The sequence below is a fragment of the Kryptolebias marmoratus genome, linkage group LG11, assembly GCF_001649575.2.
Source record: "Kryptolebias marmoratus isolate JLee-2015 linkage group LG11, ASM164957v2, whole genome shotgun sequence".
Lineage (NCBI taxonomy): Eukaryota > Metazoa > Chordata > Actinopteri > Cyprinodontiformes > Rivulidae > Kryptolebias > Kryptolebias marmoratus.
The window spans coordinates 8,964,397-8,987,743 of NC_051440.1; the positions used below are offsets into that span (position 1 = coordinate 8,964,397).

At 41.8% G+C, this 23,347-nt stretch overlaps 1 protein-coding gene and 2 non-coding genes across 5 annotated transcripts in view; 1 reads left to right on the plus strand and 2 right to left on the minus strand.

Moving 5' to 3' along the window:
- Nucleotides 1-1,934: 1,934 nt before the first annotated feature.
- Nucleotides 1,935-2,075, minus strand: LOC112451324. Its single transcript, XR_003040130.1, has one exon. It is a non-coding gene; the product is annotated as a U4 spliceosomal RNA (small nuclear RNA).
- A 598-nt stretch (nt 2,076-2,673) lies between these two features.
- Nucleotides 2,674-2,814, minus strand: LOC112451323. Its single transcript, XR_003040129.1, has one exon. It is a non-coding gene; the product is annotated as a U4 spliceosomal RNA (small nuclear RNA).
- Nucleotides 2,815-15,409: 12,595 nt separating this feature from the next.
- Nucleotides 15,410-23,347, plus strand: part of plxnb2b (plexin b2b) — a 133,135-nt gene continuing 125,197 nt past the window's right edge. For 2 of the 3 annotated variants that reach the window (XM_017434762.3, XM_017434766.3), the window contains exon 1: nt 15,410-15,972. The gene's annotated coding sequence lies outside the window, so the exon portion shown is untranslated. The remainder of the gene's footprint in view (nt 15,973-23,347) is intronic. The other variant, XM_017434763.3, reaches the window with a different exon arrangement.

Here is a 23,347-nt window from a genome sequence, read left to right on the forward strand (position 1 = left end):
AAGAAGAGAGCAGAAATTCCATAAATTCACATCTCCTCAGTAATATATATGGTACCAGCTCAGTCATGTAAAACACATTAACTTGTACTAAATAAAATGAAGACAGATCATTATTATTATACACTAGTTGGAAAGCAAAAGCTGCTAATACATGACTGTAGAAGTCAGTCACTAATATCCCATGATATATAACTGCAGTAACATCACACAGGTGTGTGTTTTCAGCATTAAACTGGAACCTGATCCCTAAAATCACCAGGTCAGAGAAATGACGTGATTCAGGTGGGCTTTAATACAAGGTCATACAATTTAAGGGACTAATCTACCGAGGAGAACAATGATTTACAAATATGTAGAATCTACCAGTGCAACAAAAGAAACACATTTTGTTTTACGCTTATATTTGTAAAATTTGTACATTTTCTTGCGCCAAATGACTGGACGCAGAGTGGTTATTTGGGACAGAAAGTCGTAATTAATTAGGACATTTAAAAGGTACAAAACATAAACCATCACTAAAGTTTGCACATAAGACTTTATTTAAAGACAGGAATTAACATAAACTATAGGCAACTTTTAAATAACTATTGTAAAAATCAAATTTGCTATATGTCAGGATTCTGTTGTCATCATGATTTTTGACAAATAACTCATAAACACAGTGGAAGTCTGCACATGCACTGATGTGAGCACATTGTCTAATGTTTTTAATCTAATGCTGTATGTTAAACAAAAGGTCATTTGAAGACAGAAAGCACAAAGGACAGTATAAAAAAAGCAGGACAATTAACAGAAGGAGGACAGGATGGATGGAGCTGTAGAGAAATGGAGAAGACAGGCAGCAGAAGTCAGCTGTTTTCTTTGTGAAGCATTAAATAATCCCCCAAATCTATCCTCTAAAGATGAGTGAAGAGTCTGAGGGACAGATACACGTGACAGGAGGTTTTAAATTTGTAATTACAGCTAAAAGTAAAGGATTACACTAATAGAACTGTTTCCCAAATCACCAAACATGTCACTTGAAATTTGTTCTGTGTCAGCTGCTACAGAATGGTACATGAATAAATTACAAAACACCCTTTTTGTCCACACACAGTAAGGAAATATCTTAAAAGAGTGGCTAATATTAGTGATGGGTCTGACGACACTGAAACCTCGGCGCATGTGCCGAGGAAAACAAGACGAAGCCCCGTGTCGGTGCGCATATCTCTTTAATGAAAACCACGTGACCAATACAGTTCCTGTGTCGTTTGGTTGTGAACGCACCAAATTGTATTTATAAACAGAAAATGTATCGACACGTTTGTGGGTTTTGTTGGATGGAGATAGTTTGTGTTGTTTGCTTTGCATTGGTTTTTGGCTTGTCATCAAAAACTATGGATCAGAGGAAGTTTTCTCCCGTGTGGGATCATTTTGATCTTATCATTATTATTCCGTTCTCGTTTCCACTATTGATCATTCTTCTGTCGAGTTATTCCAATTTCTTTCTGAGGAATACAAACCTGCAATGACATTTTTATGTACGCCGGCATCATCAGTGCCCTTTGAGAGGGTGTTCTCAAAAGCAGGAGAAATGGTTTGTAAGCTGCGCAATCGCCTTGGCCCAAAGATGTTAACAGCGGATGTTTCTAACTAAAAATATGTGAATGAACCTTGTTCAGTCTGTTTCCAGTCTTTATTGAAGTTGCCTGCAATTACTTTTTAAATCCAGCAGATGTCGCCATTGAGTAATACAGCAACACAGTTTGAACACAGTGGCGACACAATTTGGGAAATGTGCCATTCACCCAATGAGGCTTCATCTGCCCATCCCTAGCTAGTATATCATATATTGCATTAGTTTGTCAGCACAAAAGTATAGGAGAGTTACAACTCAACAGCATAACTGCATTCAGAATTAATAACAATTTTGTTTCATTTTAACGCCACACAAGCCTATTTGTAGGCTGTCAAAAATTGCCAATGCTGACTATATTTCAAGTCATCAAGGCGGGGTATTGGGTAAAGTTTTCAACTAGCAATAATCGCGCCTCAGATAAACCTCATAGGCTACGATACTGCCACTGCGCAAAGCTGAGGAGAGGAGGTTACTGACAGAGACTGGTCTGTGGTCAGAGTACCTCTCTGTTAGGGTTCCAACACAGGCGAGAGGGTTGAATAATAGCTTTAATTACAACAAAATATAGGCAATTTAATCGCATAATAAAATATTATGCAGTGATATTTGCAAATGGCCACAGCTCAGCAGCGTAACAGGTTTTGTGTAAAACACGAATTAACACCGATGATCGATTTTATTTCACCGCAACGCTTCATTTGACTTCCTGGATAAAACAAGATATGTCGTAATCTTTAAAAAAAAATACAGCGCATTAACTTTGAAATAAAACCGTCAATAAAAGAAAGTTAGAAATAATTTCAAACATGAAAACGTAAGAGCACAAAAGTTATAACCGGAAGTCAACTGACTTCCTGTGGGTCTTTGATAAAGGCTCGGTTGAAACAGAAATCAAGGCAAAGTGGTCCGTTCGATGGTGTCTGTATTCTTTGAGAAATGTAACATGTTCGTAAGCACTATTTCCAGTCCCTTAATCTGACATAGCTCGTAAACATAGATTTGTAGGCGTGTTGTAATAAATTTAGAAAGATGATTGTATTAAACATGCAAATCAGTCTCCGTAGAGACCGTCAAAAATTGCCATTGCCGACTATATTTCAAGTCGTCAAGGCGGGGTATTGGGTAAAGTTTTCAACTAGCAATAATCGCGCCTCGGATAAACCTCATAGGCTACGATACTGCCACTGCGCAAAGCTGACAATTTGCAGGTCGAGGAAACAGAGTCACTTCGCTACGTACGAGTTTAAGTAGTGGTTCCAAAGATCGATTCTAGCTAACTGCTTTGTCCCACTGCCCAAAGTAAAACCTACACTAATCTAGTTGTACACTCGATGAAATGGAACAGTTTGATGTTATTTTAGGTTTAATAGTATTTCCAACTGTCGTCTTGGCGCACAGCATTCTGGGATATCCCACAGCCCGTCGAAACAGTGAAGCTTCCGCGTCAGTGGTGCCTTAAACTGAAAGTTATACTACATTTCTTATATATATATTAGGATTGCGCTTCAGCAGTAATAACTAACTAGGTGCATGTTTTAACAATTTAAAAACGTATATGGAGTTTCGAAAAGCGAGGCTTCTGTAAACAGTCCAACAGATCAACACTGGATTTAAAAAGCGTTTCAGTAAGCACGCGCATGTTTATTTCCATAAAGGTGCCGAAAACGTAAGGTACTAAAAGATTTTTTTTTGTAAATAAATAGACATACGTTTTACATTGTTTTTAGACAACGTCCAAAGATGCAATATTATTGAGACGCCACTAGATGTCAGCAGAGACAGGACAAAAAAAACCTTTTTTTCATAGGCGAGACTATTATTGTATACGTTTATCCGGAATCGTTCAAAAGGAAGTAATAATATCATATTTGCTCATAACAAACAAGAGCAAAGTTGCACATTTGTAACAAATTGTGTTTGAGAAGGGAGGTGAACGTGTTTACGCAGCCGTTAGCATAATTATAATTACTGCCACGCGCCTGACATCATTAAGATTAATATCAGGATTGTAATATTGCAAAAATAAACTTCTGTCATGTGTGACTTTGCTGCCCCCCATTACGTACTACGTCAGGAGTACATTACTAACTGTACTAATAATTAACTGCACCACAAGTATCACTTCTCAGGTTTTAACTGGCACGATAAAATAGGTTTTTCACCTTTTAGCTCGATGCTTTGATTATCTTTAACCTTTTGGTGGAAAGATTTGGAGGCTGTGCACATTAATATTAGCTCCGAAAAGGAAAGCAATAAACTCAGTCAAGGTCACAGAGATAAAGCTGTTTGTACCTGTACCCGTTCTAATTCGCCGTGCACGTCTGACCTTGGGTTGTAGTAATGAAAAATGAACACACCGGAAGTTGGGTTGATTAACATTTTCTACTTTTTTTTTCTCATTTTCCGCGTGTTTTCATTAGTCTGAGGATGTTAGCAAAAATACTTTTATGAACCACTGGGACCATTTTGATAAAACTGTCAAAAAGTAATAAACAGAAATGCAAATAAAACTGATTACCTTTCGAAGTCACCTAATTAAAGATGGCTGCCACTTCGCCCAGTGTGTATCTTTGGTTTCTTCCAAGCGGAAGGTTGTGGTTGGCCCACTATTAACCAATATGTATGAGTGAAAATAAGTAAATATGGGTTAATGAGAGGTGGATGAGCTTTGCAGGACCTGGACAGATTAAAAATGTGCTAAGGTGCGAGTCAAACCAAGCAAACACAAAAATATCTACTTTTTGTGTGTGTGTTTTTACAGATAGTGAGCTAAAATTTGGTGTGGTTGTAGCCGAGAGTCAATTCCAACATACACTGTGAGTTCTAACAGATCACACAAGATCCTTTTGTTAAACTCATCAAGCAGGTGACCGAAGAACTGTTTAAAATGCAGGCCATGTGCTCGATTGCACATAACAGTGTTGGGCAGCTTGAAACAGATATTACTGCTGGAAAAGGGGGAAAAAATCAATAAAGAAAAGGTTTGAGAACGCTGCATCACAGTTATTAGATGAGATAGACCAAGGTAAAGCTGCCCTAAGAGCAGCTCAGTTTCAGCTTGAGGGGCGACACCAAGGCTCCGCTAAAGAAAAAAAAAACGTTTAAAACATGAAGTTTAACAGCTTCAAGACCAGCTTAAATTTCAAAAGCTGAAAGTGACAAAAGGATATCTGTATTTCACACAAAGCCAAGAAAAAAAAAAAACCTAAACTCATGCAGAAGCCGTTAAGAAAGTTACTCCCGTTGGAAGCAGCTCCCACAGCTGAGAGAATGAAGAGAAAACAGGCGGAGATGTGTTCGACCCAGCAAGCCGGAGGAACTTCCAAGGTTAAAGCCTCCCTGCTGCAAGTACAAAAACAGCTTGAACAACAACGTCAGCGGGAGAACAGGAGGTCTCGTCTCCTGGATGAACAGCAGACAACTGTCTTAAACTTGGAAGAAGCTGCCATCAAGGTCCGAGCAGGATATGAAACACGAGAGGCAGCATTTGGGGGGGAAAAAAACAACAGGAAAAGAAAATGTGACCCTTCAGGCACTAGCTCAAGCCTGAAAGATGCTCTCCGGGACAATGAAGTAGAGGAGAAATTGTCCACAGAGGGACTAATGGAAAGAATAATAATTTTAAAAAAAAACTGGAACAACGGATGGAGAGAATACCAAACCTGGAAACCAAAATGAGATCTTTGGAAACTGTTTCAGCTGAATGAATGTTAGATGAAACGGATTCAGTGCTTAAAAAGATAGAATCCATCTCAGCCCGATGTCAACTGAGACTCCAAACTGTAACCACAACCCCTAACCTTTAACTTGTTACACTTAACTCCCAAACCCTTCATTTCTTTGTACTCTAAACATTCCCTAAAAGCCTTAACCCTGAACTCTTTAACCATTAACTTTGTTCAGTGCGGTGGACAAGTGGTTCACTCTGTTACCTCACAGAAAAAAAAAAAAGGTTGTGTCTTCAACACTCAGCTGGGGGGCCTTTCTGTGTAAAGCATGCATGAATGGGCCCTGTGATGGACTGACAGCCTGTCCAGGGGGTCCCTCACCCCTCCCCTGTTGACCCGGAAAAGGTCATTAGCTCCCCCACGATCATGAACAAGATTAAGCATGCACAGAGGATGAGCGATTGGATGGATGTTCGTGTTTTTTTTCTTTTTCTTTAAATCCATAAAAATATCCATCCATCCAGCTATCTTCTACTGCTTATCCGTGGTTGGGTCCAGGAGAGAAACCGAGCGACACTCTCCAGCTCCTCTTGAGGGATCCCAAGGCGTTCCCAGACCAGAGGGGATCCATAATCCCTCCAGAAAGTTCTGGGTCTGCCCCTAGGTCTCTTCCCAGTGAGACATCCCTGAAAAAACTCCAAAGGGAGGCGTACAGGAGGCATCCTAATCAGACGAACCACCTCAACTAACTCCTTTTGATGTAAACGAGCAGCGGCTCTACTCCGAGCTCCCCCCAGATGACGTTTGTAAAAATATGTATAAACAAAAATAGGTTTCCCTTCTCTAACTGTCCAAGGATAAGCAGTAGAAGATGGATGGATGGATGGATGGATGGATGGATGCATGGATGGTTGGATGGATGGATGGATGGATGGATGGATGGAAGGCATAGAAAAACAAACAACTTGCATTTTACAAATCTGTATCTCTGGTTGTATTTGGTTGCATTTTCCCATTTAAACATGTAAAAAGATTGTTTTTCTTTTCTTTTTTTGCTCAAATATTTTCCAGTTGTCTTTAATTCTTGAAAGGGTGCCTATTACCCACCAGAGTTTTAGACTAAGATCATCTTGTGTTGCGAAATGACAAAATTATATAACCTTGAAAACACTGTTTTGTGCAGTCCCATGCAACGTTGTGAATCCTCACATGGTCTATTAGTGATGGAGTGTGTGTGTTTTAGTGTCACCAGACGAAAAGCCCCACTCGTGCACTTCAACGTCAACACCAGTGTTATTAATTTGGCCATGTTAAGCTACTAATCAACAAGTCTTAAAGCACAAATGTGACGCAAACGCTCCATTCAAAGCATTAGACATACGCTGCCGTTAAGTATGGATGCATATGGATTACCTTTAGCAGTTCACCGCTCAAGCGTATGGGCAGAAGAGGATTACCATAACTCCAAATGTAATTTTTTCATTTTAAAATCCTCTCAGGGACACAAAGGTACAAGATGCTGAAATAAGGCATGCCTCCTATTGTGTGTGTGTGTGTGTGTGTGCACGCAACAGTTGGCTCCTAAGCCCTCAGTAACAGTGTGAGCTCTCCACACATGCGACACAAGCAGCAATTTCCCTGTGTGGATATTACAAGTCCTTTTTTTTTTTTTCCTTTTTTTTACATTTTATGGGGTTCAGCGGTGGAACGTAGGTGCCTTTGGGTGCTCGGCAGATAAACGTTGGTGTGGCGGGTGTTAAAGCCGCCTGAGCTGACACATTAGACAGGGATTTGCTCGTGCCAGAATGTCAGGCCAATGAGGCTCGTAGAGGGTAGGCTCGGATCACTGTCAGGGACAGGTAAGTACGCAGATAAGGGGATTACGCTGTGTTTGCGCAGCGTAATCTCAAATGAATCCTGCCGTGCTTTTGTTTCATCCTCACCTGGAAAGCACAAATTTTGCTCTTCTCGACCCGAGGAACTCAAACAAAGTCCAGTTTACCAAATGAGCCTTTCAACCTCGCTCAGAGTAAATTTGGGAGTACATATACATACATTTTGGGAGTACCTATTGTCAATTCATAGCCGTGGCAGTAATAATCTTAATTCTTTGAGGCAGATAACTACTTTTTTGGCAGTATTGTCGCCCACCGCCAAGGAAAGCAAGTGACCAGGCCTGTCTCTTTGTATATGTGTTTGTTTGACTGTCTGTTAGCAAAATATCTCGTGAACTAGAAGACGGATTTTAATGAAACTCTTCTAAAGTAGTCGTTAAATATACATCTACAACTCATTAACTTTTAGAGTTAATCTGATTCAAGATGGCCGTCACAGCTAGTCAACTATAGCATACAAAAAATGTCTCTAACTCAGTAGATTTTACAAATATTAAGTTTAAATGTGCTGTGGTAGTAGATGGGATTCATCTCCAATACATACACCGAGCACTAACAGATCACACTATATCTTTGATAAAACGTTGACATTAACTGATGGAATCAGCCTTGTGTGTCTGTTAGCAAAATATCTCATGAACCAGTGGACAGAATTTAATGAAACTCTCAGGAAGTAAACAGTGAATGTACTTTTAGAACTGATTAACTTATGGAGTCAACCTGATTCAAGATGGATTCCACAGCTAATCTACTTTAGTCAACACAAACATGGCTATAACTCAGTCAGGTTTAGAGGTATTGAGTTATAATTCGGTGTGGTGGTAGCTGAGAGTCATCCCCAGGACGTACTCTGAGCACTAACATATCACATGAAATCTTTGTTTAAAACTTTGGCGTGCAAGTTGGAAGGCGATAGGGATTCCTTCGAGGAATGCTAGTTATATTATCTTTTAGCAGCAGCTCTGGCCAGTCAAGCATGGCGTGGCCTTGCTGTTTGGTGCCGTTTTACTATGAAGCCTAAATTCGACTCGTCGAACAACTAGGGCTATTAAAGAGAAGTTTAGAGTCCCCCTGCCCTGCGGCTCTTCCTGATTGCCGGCAGAGTGGTGAAAAAATAGGAGTGTAACAGATGGCCTAGCTGTTTCCATCACTCAGCACAGGCTGGTGGGTACCATGCCATCCAAAAAGGGGCTCAGTGGAGAGCGTGATGATCTTCAGCATGCTGAGAGCTTCTCCCCCCTTGAACCTTCAAGAAAAAGAGAAAAAAATCAACTCACATTCTATCTAATCCGTGTTTATAGCTGTAGTGCTGCAAGACTGCGTTAGTGATGGAGGACATAAGAGCATGTTAGTGTGTGAGCCGACAAGGATGATCCCCAGAGTGCTCTAATCACACATCACGCATTAAACAGACTCCATCAAGGACAACGCCACCTTTTAAAACTCTCTAATCAACGACGGAAATAGGCACCATTTTTGAAAGTGCGTGCACGCGAGCAGGAGTGTTTGTGTGCTTCTGTGTTCCCCGCGACGGAGAGGAGCCGGACACAAAGAGAGAGCCATTTTGCAGTCTGGTTTACATCATATCGGGTCTGGTAAAGACATTTAGTGGTGCTAAAAGTCTCTCCGCGTCTCTCCGGCTGGGGCCACCTGGACAATACAAGGGGAGCTGGGAAAACTGTGATTAGATTGTGTTCTGAGCAGAGAGAAGACAACAGAGACATGTTTCTGGGATGGCTGTGACAGCTGAAGTTAGCGTGAGTGGATCTTGGCCACGATGAGACGAACGCTGTTCATCATTTACTGCCCACCATTGGAGGCAATGCTGTGTCCGTGTACGCTTGTTTGTAGCATTGTCGAAATATCTCATGAACCAGCGGACGGGTTTTAATGGAACTCCCAGAAAGTAATCACTGGACGTGCTTCTACAACTGATTAACTTTTGGAGTCAAGATGGCCAACACAGCTAAGCGAACATAGCAAACACAAAACAGGCTACAACTCAGTCAATTTTACAGATATCGATCTAATATTTGGTGTGGTAGTAGCTGAGTATTATCCCCAAAACATACTCTGAGCACTACACAATGTACAATATTTTTGATTTAAACATGAGCATTAACTATTGGCGTCAATCCTGTCTGTCTTTAAGCAAAAGTATCTAAAAGAAAACTGGACTTATTTTAGTGAAACTCACTCCCAGAAAGTAATTATTGGCTGTGCAGTTAATTGACCTTAACCAACACAAAAAATGGCTACAACTTAGTCAATTTTACAGCGACTGAGCTGAAGTTTGATGTGGTAGTAGCTGAGAGTCACCCTCAACACATAGCCTGAGCGCTATCACATCTCGCAAGAGCTCACAGTGTCATGAGATTGTGTGGCTGTAACTCTGTCTCTTTTCAGCATAAGATGATTTTAGTTCAAACCTCTGGCAGCGGGTGATGTGCATTCTTTCATGGAATGCTAGGCCTTTAATTCTGTTTAGTTTCTACTCACAGCTTTAAAAATCAAAGACCAAATATTCAGTGTTTTATTTTTCCAGAACATTCTGTGTATTATATAGCTGCATATTCCACGTAATGTATATCATTCAAAAGTCATTCTAGTTCGTATTTTATTTTATCTCTCTCCAACACACACGCTTGCAGACTTGTTCACAGCAACCCACACACTGCTGCCACCCTACTATTCCCAGCTTGTGGTTATTCCCAGACTGAGTCAGAATGACACCATAAGCCCGTGTGTCCGTTTTATGCCAAACCTGATGTCTCCTCGTTGCACATGTCTGTGCCAAGGATGTGACGAGCACTGCATCCTTTGCCTCCTTTTCTGCTAACCTATAAGTCACACTGACAGCTCGAGCTGCGCTCCACTTGGTCAGGAGTTTGTTTCATATTGGGGTGTTGCCTCCACTGTAAACACCCCCACCTCACTTCTACACACACACACACACACATCTCCTTATGGCAGTACCCCCTCTTCAGTCTGTCTTCACACCTGTATCATTCACGACCACAGCGAGTTCCTGTGTCTGTGAACCGCTCCATCTGTCGTCCTTGCAACTGTATAATCTGGCAACTTCCTGCTTGATCCAGCCAAATGGGGTAGTGCGGTTACACAGAACGAACATATTATGGAAATGGTAATGCGTGTACTTTTTAAATATTTCCTTTTTTCTTGACTTCATCCTGTCACGCATTTTGAAATGTTTTGGTCATGATCCATTGCTTCAACTGTGGAAGTCTCAGAAAAAGATAAATGCATAAGAATTACACGAGGTGTTGGTGTTTGTGAAAAATAAAACTGTATATTTGCACAAACTTATAATCGGCTTGTGAAAACGTATGCTTTTCACCTCTGTCACAAAAGACAGCTCAGAAATAAACAGTGCCTCTGTTCCTTCTGTGAATTATATTTGTTATGGTTATGCAAGTGTATTTTTTTTGTTTTTCTGTATTTATTATCCTATTTGTCTGTAATTACTGGGTTCTTTTGTGAGAAGAAAAACAAAACAACTAGGAGCAGTGTACATGTGCAAACAGGGTGAAAATAGCAGCAGTGCAGCATCATTAAATGTAGCATGTGATAGTTAATAATTGATTTTAGCGTCTATCTAAGCAGGAAAATTTATGTTTTGTTCATAAAGTTGGATTCAGATTGTCGGCCACTGATTGGGTTTGAGTCTCAGTTACTACTACACCAAATTTTAGCTAAATATCTATAAAATTGACTGAGTTATAGGCATTCCTGTGCTTGCTAATGTTGCTTAGCTATGGCTTTGGTCTTGAATTGGATTGACTTCAAAAGTTAATCAGTTGTAGATGCACATCCAATGATTACTATCTGAGAGTTTCATTAAAATTCGACCAGTGGTTCATGAGATTATTTTTTTTAAATACTACTTACAAGCACACAGACACAGGCAAAAACATTATCATCCACCTTTCATATTCAGCAAGGTGTGATAAATGTCCTATACTACGCTCAAAAAAGTATATTTCACAGTAAATGGTAAAGGTTAATATTGTTAACTCCTGCTGGGTGTCACGCACATTGCCGCCAACAGAGGGCAGTCTGTCCTCATGGTAAACACGTGCTGAACTCTTGATCCTTGAATGCAATATGACCACTACATCATTATGGACAAGTGAAATGTTGCATCATAAATTAGGCTGTAAAATGCGTTGATGGTGGAGCGTTTTACTGCCCGGACCAGCTGAGGGACACTGTATGACTAATGGCACTGTTGGACACCAGCATGATAACACATCATCACTATTCCAGCAACATAAATGGAAGCTGCAGCAAAAGTGTGGACGCATTGATCAAAATGCCATCGGGATATCTTAGCAGAACAAAACAACAACAACCAAAAAAAAAAAAAGAAAATTTTCTGTTTCTGAGTCTCACCGTGGCCTTTCTTTACCACCGAGATCCCCTGGGCCTGCATGCTCCCGGACTCGGCAGCCTCATTACTCTTTAGACAAACAGATTTGGACATATTGAACTCAGACCCAAAACAACCTGGCCGTGTGCCGCCACTTCCCACTCTCCAGGCTCTACGTGTGATTGGAGGGTGTTTGTCTTTCTCACTCTGTCTCTGGGTGTCTGTTTGCCTGACACTTGTCTGGCTTGGCCTACTTTCGTCTTGATCCCATCAGTCAGCGTGAGGACCTGTGAAGGCCATCTCCCCATCTTGCCGTGTGAATCTCTGCCAGCTCTGTGCCTGTGTCAGCAGTTAGGGACTGACTTAAACCCACGCAGGCTCCAGTCTTGTGCTCCGGGGCCCACTGGGCAAAGGCAGCACTTCTCCCTCCTTCAGCAGACAGCCTCATTAGAGAGGCTGCAAATCCCTCACAAAAGTGACACGGGGCAACGCAGCGCAGCATGACTTGAAGTCACAAAACTTGGCGGGCCGGATTGCAGCGATATTAGTCTCTAATCAGAGAAGGGCTAGTCATATGAGCTTTTGATAAATGATAGATTTAAAGGTACTAATTGCAAAGTCATAAAGACTGTTTTTTTAATTAATACACAAAATCTGCACAATTTTTTTTATATCAATGGTTAATGTGTCCTTAAATGACAAAATTGTGAGCAAAATTTGTGCTTTGTTTACATTAAGCGCAGACCTGCATTTCACAATTTCATATTAATATATCTGGAAAACTACAGGCACAAACTCTTTCAGACGGCACCATTTCATGTAGTTCAGGATAACTTTTTTTTGTTTGACTTCAGTAGCTTTAATATGTTTCAAGCATTAAAACACCCATATCTGACATCAACACTGCCCCCCCTTCTCGCTGTATGAGTTTGTCAAAGAAATCCAGGAAAGTTCTGGCCAGAAAAGATCTAAACATTTGGCTCATTCAAAGCTCGTTAAGTGTTCACTGGTTTTAACAACTTAGCGGCGTTTAAGAGCTGCGAAATTATACTTCTTCTGATTAACGATTCAGCAGCCAAGGTACAGTGAGCACACAAATAATTTGTGTAATTCAGACGACTAATCCGTCTCTTGTAAGGGCATAGGCAAATGGGGCTCGGTTGAATATAAATAAATGAAGAACGGTTGCTTAGGAAAAATATTTTTAAACGCAGCAGTGTCTCTGGAATCCATTACCACATTAATCAAGACTGATTTATATGGAATACCAGTGATGCATTTGTTTGATTTTGCTGTTTATGTAACAGGAAAAGAAGAGCAATTAACATTCAGTCCCCTAAAATGCAACATATGCGCTGTGTGTATAGTTTATACTGACAGCTAATTTCCAATTACTGTCAGCCTGGTTTAAAGGTAGCTGACGTTGAGGCTTTTGCTGCTGCCACGGCAACAAAATGAAAACTTGCTGGATGATTTATACAGGATCAAGATCTGACAACAGATCTGTGTCTCTTCTTCGGGAAACGGATCGAGGTCCCTGTCAACAGTCTCCTCTGGGAGCCAGTGCATATCCGCCCAAAGCAACACAGGCTACAGGCTGTCCACAGTGATGCTTGTTGATTATCCTGAGTAGCCACCATGAAATTGTTCCTGGACAGACATACAGTGTCCAGAGTGTTTTCTAATGCTGTTTATAAAATGCTGCAAGCATCTGTAATGAAATGGATGAGAGGTCATGCGCTCAATCTCACAAATGGGGACAGACATGAAGAGGTTCTGTGGTAACATATTATCCATTATCTAAATCAATCCATCATCTTTTAAGGCAAATATATATATATGTATAAATTTAAAGAGGGTCAAAAACTTCTTGGTTTACTTCAAATTCCAGGGACTTATGATCAGAGTAACAACTACTGCAACTAATACTACAACACAACATCGACACAATGAGAGAAAAAGAAAGGATTTACAGCAAGATGACTGGAACTCTTCTGTATTTCCGAAGCCTAATACCTCTATTGATCTGTTTTGCCTTCAACATGTTGACATTAAGGAGAAAACACAAGTAGATGTAATAGTGATGGATAATTTATAATAAACGTCCTTGCCTTGAAGCTCCAACTAACAGTGCTGTCTTGCATTATTACTCATAGATGGATTCATCTGTTATTTAGAACATATATATTTATTTATTGATAAATATTTTATGTTTTTATTGAACCTGTCGGTGTTTGCTAACACAGACGGGTTCACAGTGAAATAGATTTTTCAAATAAAAAAGACAAATTTTCAACTTTACGTGAACTTAAATTTATTAAGGCAGTAGATCACATCACTTTTGAAGTGGGGTTCTTCTAAAGGTTTGCGAACAATTAATATCTTACCTGTTGCAGATATCTCTGTGAAGGACCTCAAAGTGGAATTCTGACTGGGTTGATGAGCTAACGGCTAGTCGGAGCAGTGCTGAGACCAATGAAGACTGCTGCTGTGTTCATACAACACCAGTCTCAAAAATGTGATGGCGGTTTGTACAAGCATTTAATGTCACTGTTAGTTTTCCAACTTAAACATAGAATTCTCTAGTTATTTGCAGGCTGTAGCACTTGCACTTCCAGCTCAAATATCATCATATTTCAGCTTCAGCAGAATGCAACAGTCAGATCCGGGAGGTGAGACCGGCATACGCTCACCTCTACCCTGTGACTGACAAACAAAACTAAATGATGTCACTGATAAGCCAAAAAGTAATAAATAAATTGGCCGAATGCAATGAAATACAGGCTTTGTGTTAACCAATAGGTGACGTTTGATATTTTGATGTCTCTATTGCATATTTAAGTTGTCAGCTGGTAACGACATAATGGATCACTGTGACAGGTTGTTGATTTAAGGTGACGCCTCCTCCTGCTGGCAAATGCTTTGTTGCTCTGTTCCTTTCCCTGCATCCCAAACACCTCTACTCAGCTCATTGCCTGGATGACTGAAAAGGAATTCACCCACTGGGTATTACAGTACCGACGACAATGTAAAGGTTTACACAACAGGGCTCACATGAAGCACTATGAGGTGGAATTTGTTTTGAGACGGCGACAATCCACTTGGGTCCAAGCCTCGCTCGAGATTAGCCGTTAGCTCACCAGTCTGTCAGAATTAACCTCTTTTTCTCTGAGCTGAGGTAGTTCAAAGAGTTATCTCCAACAGGTAAGATGTTTGTTGTCTGTAACGTGTCCACAGGACTCCGCTTCGAAACTTGTTTGAACACACAGCACCCAGGTTAGAAAGAAAAAAAAGAAGTAAGAAATGTGTGAAATAATGAACAAACCTGAGTGTAACACAGGACACAAAACACGATAAGAGTCACCATATATAGATCAACTACAACCCCCTCCTTTTATTCAAACATCAGGCGAATTGTGCTTCAGAAACTGTTCATATTGGGTTTAACAACATGACATAATTGCATAACAGGGCTGCGCAGCCTACAGGGAGACGGGGAGGTTAAAGAAAAGCCATTAGTTTTGATTATGAAGAGCAGGTTGTTTTTTGCTCGGGGTGACCCGAGAACGTCCCCCACAAGGAGCCGAATCCGGAGCAGACTTTGGCAGGGCACGGCGCCTCCGTGTGCCGCCGCTCCCACCGCCCGAAGGAGCGATTTCTGCGTGCCGGCGAGCTACGGAAAGCGACGCGCCTTTTTCCCACCTCACCCCCCCTCCTTCTCCTCTCTCCTCCTGCTTGTTTTCTCCAGGCAGCGGCTTCGCTTTGAATGAGTAGCTACTTGCAGGAGGAGGAGGAGGAGGAAGAGAGAAAAAAAGAGAGAGAGAGAAAAGACTTCCTTCCCGTTCCCGTCCTCTCCTCTGCTCCCTCCCTCCTTCTTCCTCACCGCCGTATAAACCTCCGTTTTTCGTTTTTTTTTCCCCACCCCGCACGCGGAGAGGTTTCGGGGGGCGAACATCCCACAGGTGTGCCGCCGCTGCCGCCGCCGACGCTAAGCGAACTGAGCCACATGCGCGCGCGCATACCTGGAAATCACCATGTGACTCGGCACCTGGGCGTGGAGAAAGTCTTGACCAGAGAGACTCTTTTGTTGACTAGTTGACTGCGCCGCGCCTGCCAGCGACGTATCGGTCAACCCCCACCCACCCCCCTCTCCTCTCAAGTAGCCCGGCGTTTGTTTTGTTTTGTTTGTTTATTTGTTTATTTTACCAACGGAACAGCAGTGCCTTTTTGTACAACTTCCCAACAAGGACGAGATGTGAGCTCGCTTTCTCCGCAGAAAACAAACAAACAATTTCAACAAGGTGGGATACTTCGCTTGGCTTCTTCTTCTTCTTCGTTTTTTTTTTTTTTTTGGGGGGGGGACTGTTTGGGAAACTACTCTCCGCTTCTTTCCCCTTCAAGGTGAGTTACAGGAGTTGTTAGCTATCCCGCCCGGCGGAGTAGCTCGTGTTTGCGTTGAAATGTCAGTCTGCACTCAAGTTTCTGTAGCCCAAACTATCAAAACAAACAAACAAACAAAAAAAAAACTCAGCCATTCCGTGTCTGTTACAACGTCTGTTCTGTTTTCAGCGTGTTTCCTAGAGGCTGAACACCGAAAACAAGGATGTCTTTTCTTTTGAGCAGCCAGGACTTCACAGCAGCCACGAAGCATGTCNTGGGGTGGGGGTGGGGGTGGGGGGGGACACACACAAACATCAACCTTATTGTACAGGGAATATGAGCTGTGTCATTGCAAATGCTTGAACTGAACTCGTGACTTTCAGGGTGTGAGGAGTTGTTCTCAAACTCCAGCAGCTGATTGATAGTTCTGGTCCCCTGGAGCCACGCTCCCCCCTTCCTTAACTCATTCATTTCACCTCCAGCCGCTGCATCTGCCCGGCCAAGTCACAAGGAGCTGTCTGTCCCTGTTGCGTTTGGCAATTTCAGTGAGAAATGGGCGAAACGTGGAGCCGCGTTCCTCACTCCTGGACAGTCGAGCCCGTGCATCAGCGTCTGAGAGGACAGATGTAGCAGGGAGCCATGCCTCATGTTTGTTTTTTCTCTCCTCCTCCTCTGTATCTCTCTGTCTTGTCTCTCTTGTGCGGAACAAGGAAACAGAGGGAGTATTGATGTCCCCCCAGTTGAATCTCGAACGCTGTTCTGTCAGTCGGTGTCTTTCAGTCCTGGGTTCAGACCTCAGTGAACCACTGTACCGCCTCTTTAAACCATCCCTTTTTCATTTTGCCTTGCGGTCCCCTCCAGCCCCCCTCGTGTTGACAAACCCACCGAACAAGGAATGCTCAATCTCCTGAAGATTATCCCAATTAAATAACATTATGCAAACAGTCTCATAGTGGGAATGGATTAGAGCAGGCAGGGAGTGTATGGGGGGTGGGGGGGTGGGTTGTGAAAGCCGGAAAGGTGGCCGCTGGTGGCTGGAAGGGGGTTCGAGCAGGGGGTCAGCCTCCAGCATCTTGGCGACACGGGGAGACGTGCCATCTGCTCCACATACAGAGACACACACACCAGAAGTTAAAAAGTAAGCTCTTTCTCTCTCTCTCTGCCGCCTCTCCCCCTTTGGACTGTCTTTCTCTTTCTCCCTGCCCCACAATGCTTCATTCAGTGTTTATCTCTTTTGCTCTGAATAAATAGAGACACCTTATCTGTGCAGAGGAGAGTGTGATAAATGCTTTCTCCTGCTCCCCGCAAGGGTGAAGAAGACAAGCGTACCACACTGCTTCATCATTTATGCTCTTTTTCAGGACAAGGGAATAGGAGACATTTCTCATTCAGGTCATGTGAGTTTCAGGATTCTGCAAAACAATTCCTAAAGCTGTGCATGCGCGCGCACACACACACACGCACTGTCTTTAATGGAAGAGAAACGGAAAACAAATCAAGCATTTCTGAGTTTCCTCATCTTCCACCTTTCCCCTTTTTGGGTAAAAGGCTGCTATTCCGGGAAATGAAACTTTGTGATGAGATGCACTCTTGAGTGCCATTGAAAGCAGCAATATGGCCTTTGAACTGCTGCAAAACAATATTTATTTTCTGCTGAGCCGCTACCTATTTTGGCTGATCTTAAGTTCATCTCCTCTCCTTTTTCAGTGGCCCACTGTTTGCTCACGCAATGGAAACAGTGCAGCCTCCTGGAAGTAAAGGCCACAGTGTTTTAGGATTCCGTTTTCTTTCTTTCTTTTTTTTTTTTTTTCACTTGAATCCATACTCATCGGCTGCCTCCTTTTTAGTTCCTTTGCACAGGATTACGGACTCCTGTAATTTTCATTTTGAAAATAAAACCATAATCCTGGTAAACAGCAAGCAATCCCAAGCCTCCTGTCCGCAAAACACCGGCAAGAACAAAGCGCTAAACAAACTGACACATGAGAAGTGTTTACGCTTTTATTCATAGCAAGTGGCTCCTTTTAAATTACTAGATAATCTCTTCTCTTTTCGTCCCTTTTAAACACTAATCTGAATCATTATTGTATGGTTGTTGTTGTTTTTTTTAATTTAACCTCCCTAGTGGGATTCTTTTTGACCATCTACCTCTGTAGACTAAGCTTTGGGAACTTGCTGCTCAGGGAAATGATGTGGCAACGACAGCTATATGCATTTACCTTTTCTCTGGTCTATCGAGTACACATAGTTTTCAGGGGCGTGTAAGCAGATGTTTGAAGGGTGTGTCAGCCCCGGCATCAGACAGCTAAAGGATCTGAGTAATAGAGATTTCCGTTTTGAATTTGAGATGGACCCGTCTTTTCATGTCTGGGGATTATCCCGTGATGAAGGGACGCCACGCAGAGGTGGATTTCTTGATCTTATCTCCAGTGGGTTTTACAGCTGCCACCCTTGCCCTTGGACTTGAAGGCCTTGTCCCCGGCTCTCCCTGCAACAGCTTTTGCCCCTCCCTCTCGGTTCGACGTGATGTTTGTACTTCACACACACCTAAAGCTGCCCGCCTTTGCTACTCAATGCTTTTCTCCTCCTCACATTCACTTGATCAGAAATAAAGCCAGACGTAAAAAAAACAACAGATTTTTCATTTGGGGTGTTAAATCTCATCCTAAGTTCTCCAGCAGCAGGTTTGTGGTGGAAAAGAAAACCGGTGTTTTTGTTTTTTGTTTTTCTTTTTTTGCACTTTCAACCACCAACAGACTGGATTCGCTTAAGGGTTTTGCAGGTTCCCTGACTCAATGACCAACAGCAGCTCAACAGGCTGTACTTATACCTCTCGAACAACCTTGACTCTTAAACTCACACCGTCTTTTATCCCCATGTCTGCTACCAACCTCACCATGCAGTCAACCCGTCACAGCTGCCAACTCACACTGATTTCTCCTGCTGCTACCCCACTCTGCTTGTTTTCTGCCCTCACCTCTATTTTTAAGCTACTTTGACACTTCTTCCTCTCACAGAGCATGATTAAGAGAAGCATGATGAATATTGTAAATACGTACACGTTTAAAAAATATATATATATCAAAAGGATTTTTATGGGTTGGAAGCGTTCTTATGGCTTGGTCACATTTTTTTTTTTTTGGTGTATTTTTGTTTTGCAGTTCTGCTGCAGCACAGTTTGGCATCTATTAAATCCGGAGCTGTGCAGCGCGACACGGGTTATTATCAAGATTTTAGATTTTCAAGCTCGCACAGTGTGACACGCAACGGTCATTTACAACGGCCGAAAATTGCTCCGTGTGAGCCACGCTTAAATTGTTTACCCGAGACTTTGCGGGGCGGGATGTTTTTCACAAGAACCGAGGCACTCTGATATCCTTCTTTTAAAAGGAGAGCTCGAGCAGGGAGTGGGGAGGTTGGTGTGACATGAAGTTTTAAAAGTAGGCAAGTGGAACCAGTGTCAAAAAAAAAAGGAAAAAAAGTTAGCCAAAAGGAAGTCACTATCTCCATTTCTATTGGAAGGGCTTTTCGGAAACAACAGTAAGGGCTGTCACCAGTGTTGAAGTTGTTTTTGTGAGGACTAAAAGCCAACAATAGATACTGGAAACAGAAGTCTGTCTCAGTCTGTGTCTCACCCACTTCCCCGTGGCTAAAGCAGACGCTGGCTTTTGATCCTACCTGCTTACTAGAGGCATGTCAACCAGCCCACCTACTCAGGCCACAAGCAACATTTTACATCAGCAAAGAATTGCGCCTGTTACCAATGAAAATGTCTGAAAAATGTGTTCAGCAAGGTTGGGAGTGTGTGGTCACTTTATTTTTGATTTGGGAAAATTCGTGTGAAGCGTTTTCTTTGTGGGAGTAAGAAGTTAATTTAGTTCTCTTTTTTTTGGGTAGTAATTGATGTAGTTATATAATAATAGTCTGGTATGCACTGTTATTAAAACAGTTTAGTGAGGAAGTGGCAAACATGTTTTGTCATTAGCCTGCTTAGATTAATGCAATTTTGACAAGAAATGTCAAGCTCCCTTAGGTTATGATGGAAAGATAACTCGGATCTCTCAAACTGTAACATAAAACATAAGTTGTCGCTTCAATTCTGTGTAAATTGAGGGTGCCTGTGGAAGATTTAACAGCCTGCTCATCCATCAGCCTCTCACCGTTTTGAGTTTGAGATGGACTTAGGCTTTTACTAACCACACAATAATGGAAACTGTTTCAAGGTACTTATTCCACCTATAATGCTTTATCGCTGCATTGCCTCTTTTTTTTTTGTTCTTGACTAAGAGTCGCTCCATGTTGAGTGGCATTTAATCCTGGCTAAGGCACCAGAGGATGCAATTCATTTTCATCCATGTGAGTCATTTCACAGTTAATCCTCAAAATGACCAATTTGCTCCCGCCAAGATCATTTTTAATTATCACCTCTGCTTTACAGCTAATATGACGTCCAGCTGGTTGATGTTAATTTGGTGGTGGCTGTCGACTACTGGCCCTCTTTTTTTTTTTTTTTTTAGGGTGTGTACGCTGGGTGATTAATTATGAAGGGCTGAAAATGAGTCTCAGCCAGAAATTGTAGGTGACAGATGCATGAAGGGTCAGCACTATGGCAGCAGCTGGAGATGAAGGTCAAACCAAAGTGAGGTATCAACGGGGATAGATAATGTAGTAAACTGAGGAAGACGTCAGATGTTCTGTTTAAGTTTAACTGAATCTTCCTCTTGGACATGTCAAGCACTTTACCTGCACGAATGGCAAATACCAACAGAAAACGTCCATTGGTTGGCATAATTAACTAGTTTTTCAAGTTTCTCCTTGGCGTAGCATTATTTGGTATTCAAAAGTAGGAACATCTAGATAACGTCCTACTTGTTTTTATATATGCAAATCTTAATTGGGTTCAGTTTTTTATTTATAAAAAGATAAAAAAAACCTATTGGTATGTTTATTTTCAATTAGAATACTTAAGTGTCTCCTTAGGTGTCTTGCAGGTGTGTGTTCTAAAATAGCAGCAGCAGTATTTGGTATTGAGAAACCATATGCTGTCCTTATTATTTCTGGCATGTCTTGAAACATGCTGGCAGGTGGAAGTGGACATGGGGGTGGCAGGCAGCACTGTTGGAGGTTGGATGTCTGTCCCTTGGCTTTTGTGTGTTTCACTCATATTTTGAAGCCAGGCAAATCTTTGGCTGGGGAAAGATCTTTTGTCCCACTTACCTATGCTTGTTAGCACAGAGCTTATGGTTCCCATTGACTTTAAATGGCTGTGTCGTTTACAATAAAATGTAATGATGATTAAAATGAATACGAGAGGAGGAGAAGACATGTAACTGTAATCAAAATACTGTAAATTCAGCAACAAGTGTCCTAAGTAGAGGGCATTTATTTCCATTGAATGAATATAAGTTCATAACCTTTCATGATCAAGCTGGGATAATACAATATATAGGCAAGGTTATGCTTTATTACATTTCCTAATGAAATGGTATTATTAAAATTCTTTTTTTTGGTCTGTATCATGTCCTTGTCTCTGTTAAATGAGGTGGGTATAGTGGCCTTTTGGTAGTCTATGATCCAAAAGGGACCTATTAAAATCTGTTCATACTGCGATTGTTAAAGTTGCTGAGAATCTAGTTAAATGCCACCGGCTCTGTTGCTTCTCATCTGTAAACTGACAGACCATTTTGCTGTGGCTGCAACCTCAGCAGCAGCAATAATGCGGCCAAAATAACAGCGCCCNCCTAGGAGACTGACATTTAGCTAGTGACCAGTGGTCGCAAAGCTTTCTTGGTTGTTAATCAGAGGTGGGATTTGCCAAGGTTGCAATAAATTTTTTAAAGGAAGCCTTTTTTTATTGATCCCTGTGGGGAAATTAGCTACCCATAGAGCGGCAGAGTGATTCAGCAGGGGGAAAAAAATGAATACCATAGAAGCACAAAAATAAATACAAACTACATTGTAAGCATCACAAATGGCTGTTGTCTAAAGGTGAGCTTTGCCATCTTTTGCTGCATACTTTATTTTGCTGTGCAGATTTATAGCGGGCATTATTTTCAGTCATGTCTTTACCTTTGCATTGACCTTGATGCGCTGAGGGCATTGTTGTGGACTAAAAGCTGACCTGTAGGAGTATATGCTATTCGAGTTTAGTGGTGATAAACAATAACATTATTCATGCCTAATCAGCCGGCCATAACCCCTATGCAATAACAGTGTGGAAGTGCACAACGCCCTTGTATTCATAACTTCCCGTTACCAACTCCAGTGCTGAACTTGCCTCCTTATTTTTTTTTTCTCCCCTCTCCTTGTTTTTACATTAACAGAGTCTCTAGCTTCCTCTTGTACTCCATTACCTTTTTTAAACTCTATTCTTTGTCTGCTCTTCTTACTCATTGTGTCTGTAGTCTACGTGGACATTAATCCTGGTGCTTTGAACCTGCCTGCGGTGAAGAGCTGTCTTCTGAAATGCAGATCTGTGGGGGTGTCATCATAGCTCTATGTCTTGGGTGTCTGCGCTTGCCCCCCAGCCTCACTCTCCTATTCACACTGCGGTGATGACATGCATTATTCCTCACTGACTCATCTGGGCAGCCTCAGAGCTACATAGTATTGTTTCCCCTTTCAATGTTTTTCATTAAAAAAAAAGGAAGTTGGATCTTTATTTTTGTTTTGTTTTTACTGGTGTCTGCAAATTATGCAGACGTGAAATCTGCATTTTCTTGTTTGTCCTTTCACAATTTCTATACGTCTGATCAGGTGAGTGATGGTCACTCAGACGGCCTTTTCTGTTAAGTTTTATTTTGTGCTGCTACACACCGTTTCCTACTGTTCCACTTTTGATATATCCGTGTTTACAGTTGATCCACACTTAGTTTTTAGCCTCTAACGAAAGCAAATGATAGGCTTGGGAGAAATGACATCAGAGTTGCAGCCACATGTCCTTGTAGGAATGCCTAAATATTTACAAGCTCTCATAACACATGCTAGCCGACAACTTAGCCTTGGATATGTTTTCCTGCCAGTTTTTAAATTCAGCCCTGTGGTCGTTTCGTGTCTAGTGTGACTACGTCTGTTCTACGTCTTGTCGGAGCTGAGCCCACGTCACTTCCCTCTTCTGAAACTAGACTCTTTAATTACAATCATTAGCTGTAGTAGATCAGCTGCTGGGGTTACAGAACCTTTTTTACTAGGACTTTCCCTCTTTCTTTGTCACACAGCTAACAGCCTAATGCTTCTCTCTAGTTTGTTCGTTGAAAACAAACTGCTGTTATTCTGTTTACAGAACACATTCTGCCAAATTGGATCCCCAAATCACACACAAGTCTCACCAGGAGACATTTTCCCACTATCTATCCTCATCCTCTTTCAAATGGATATGGAGAAGTATGGAGTGTGA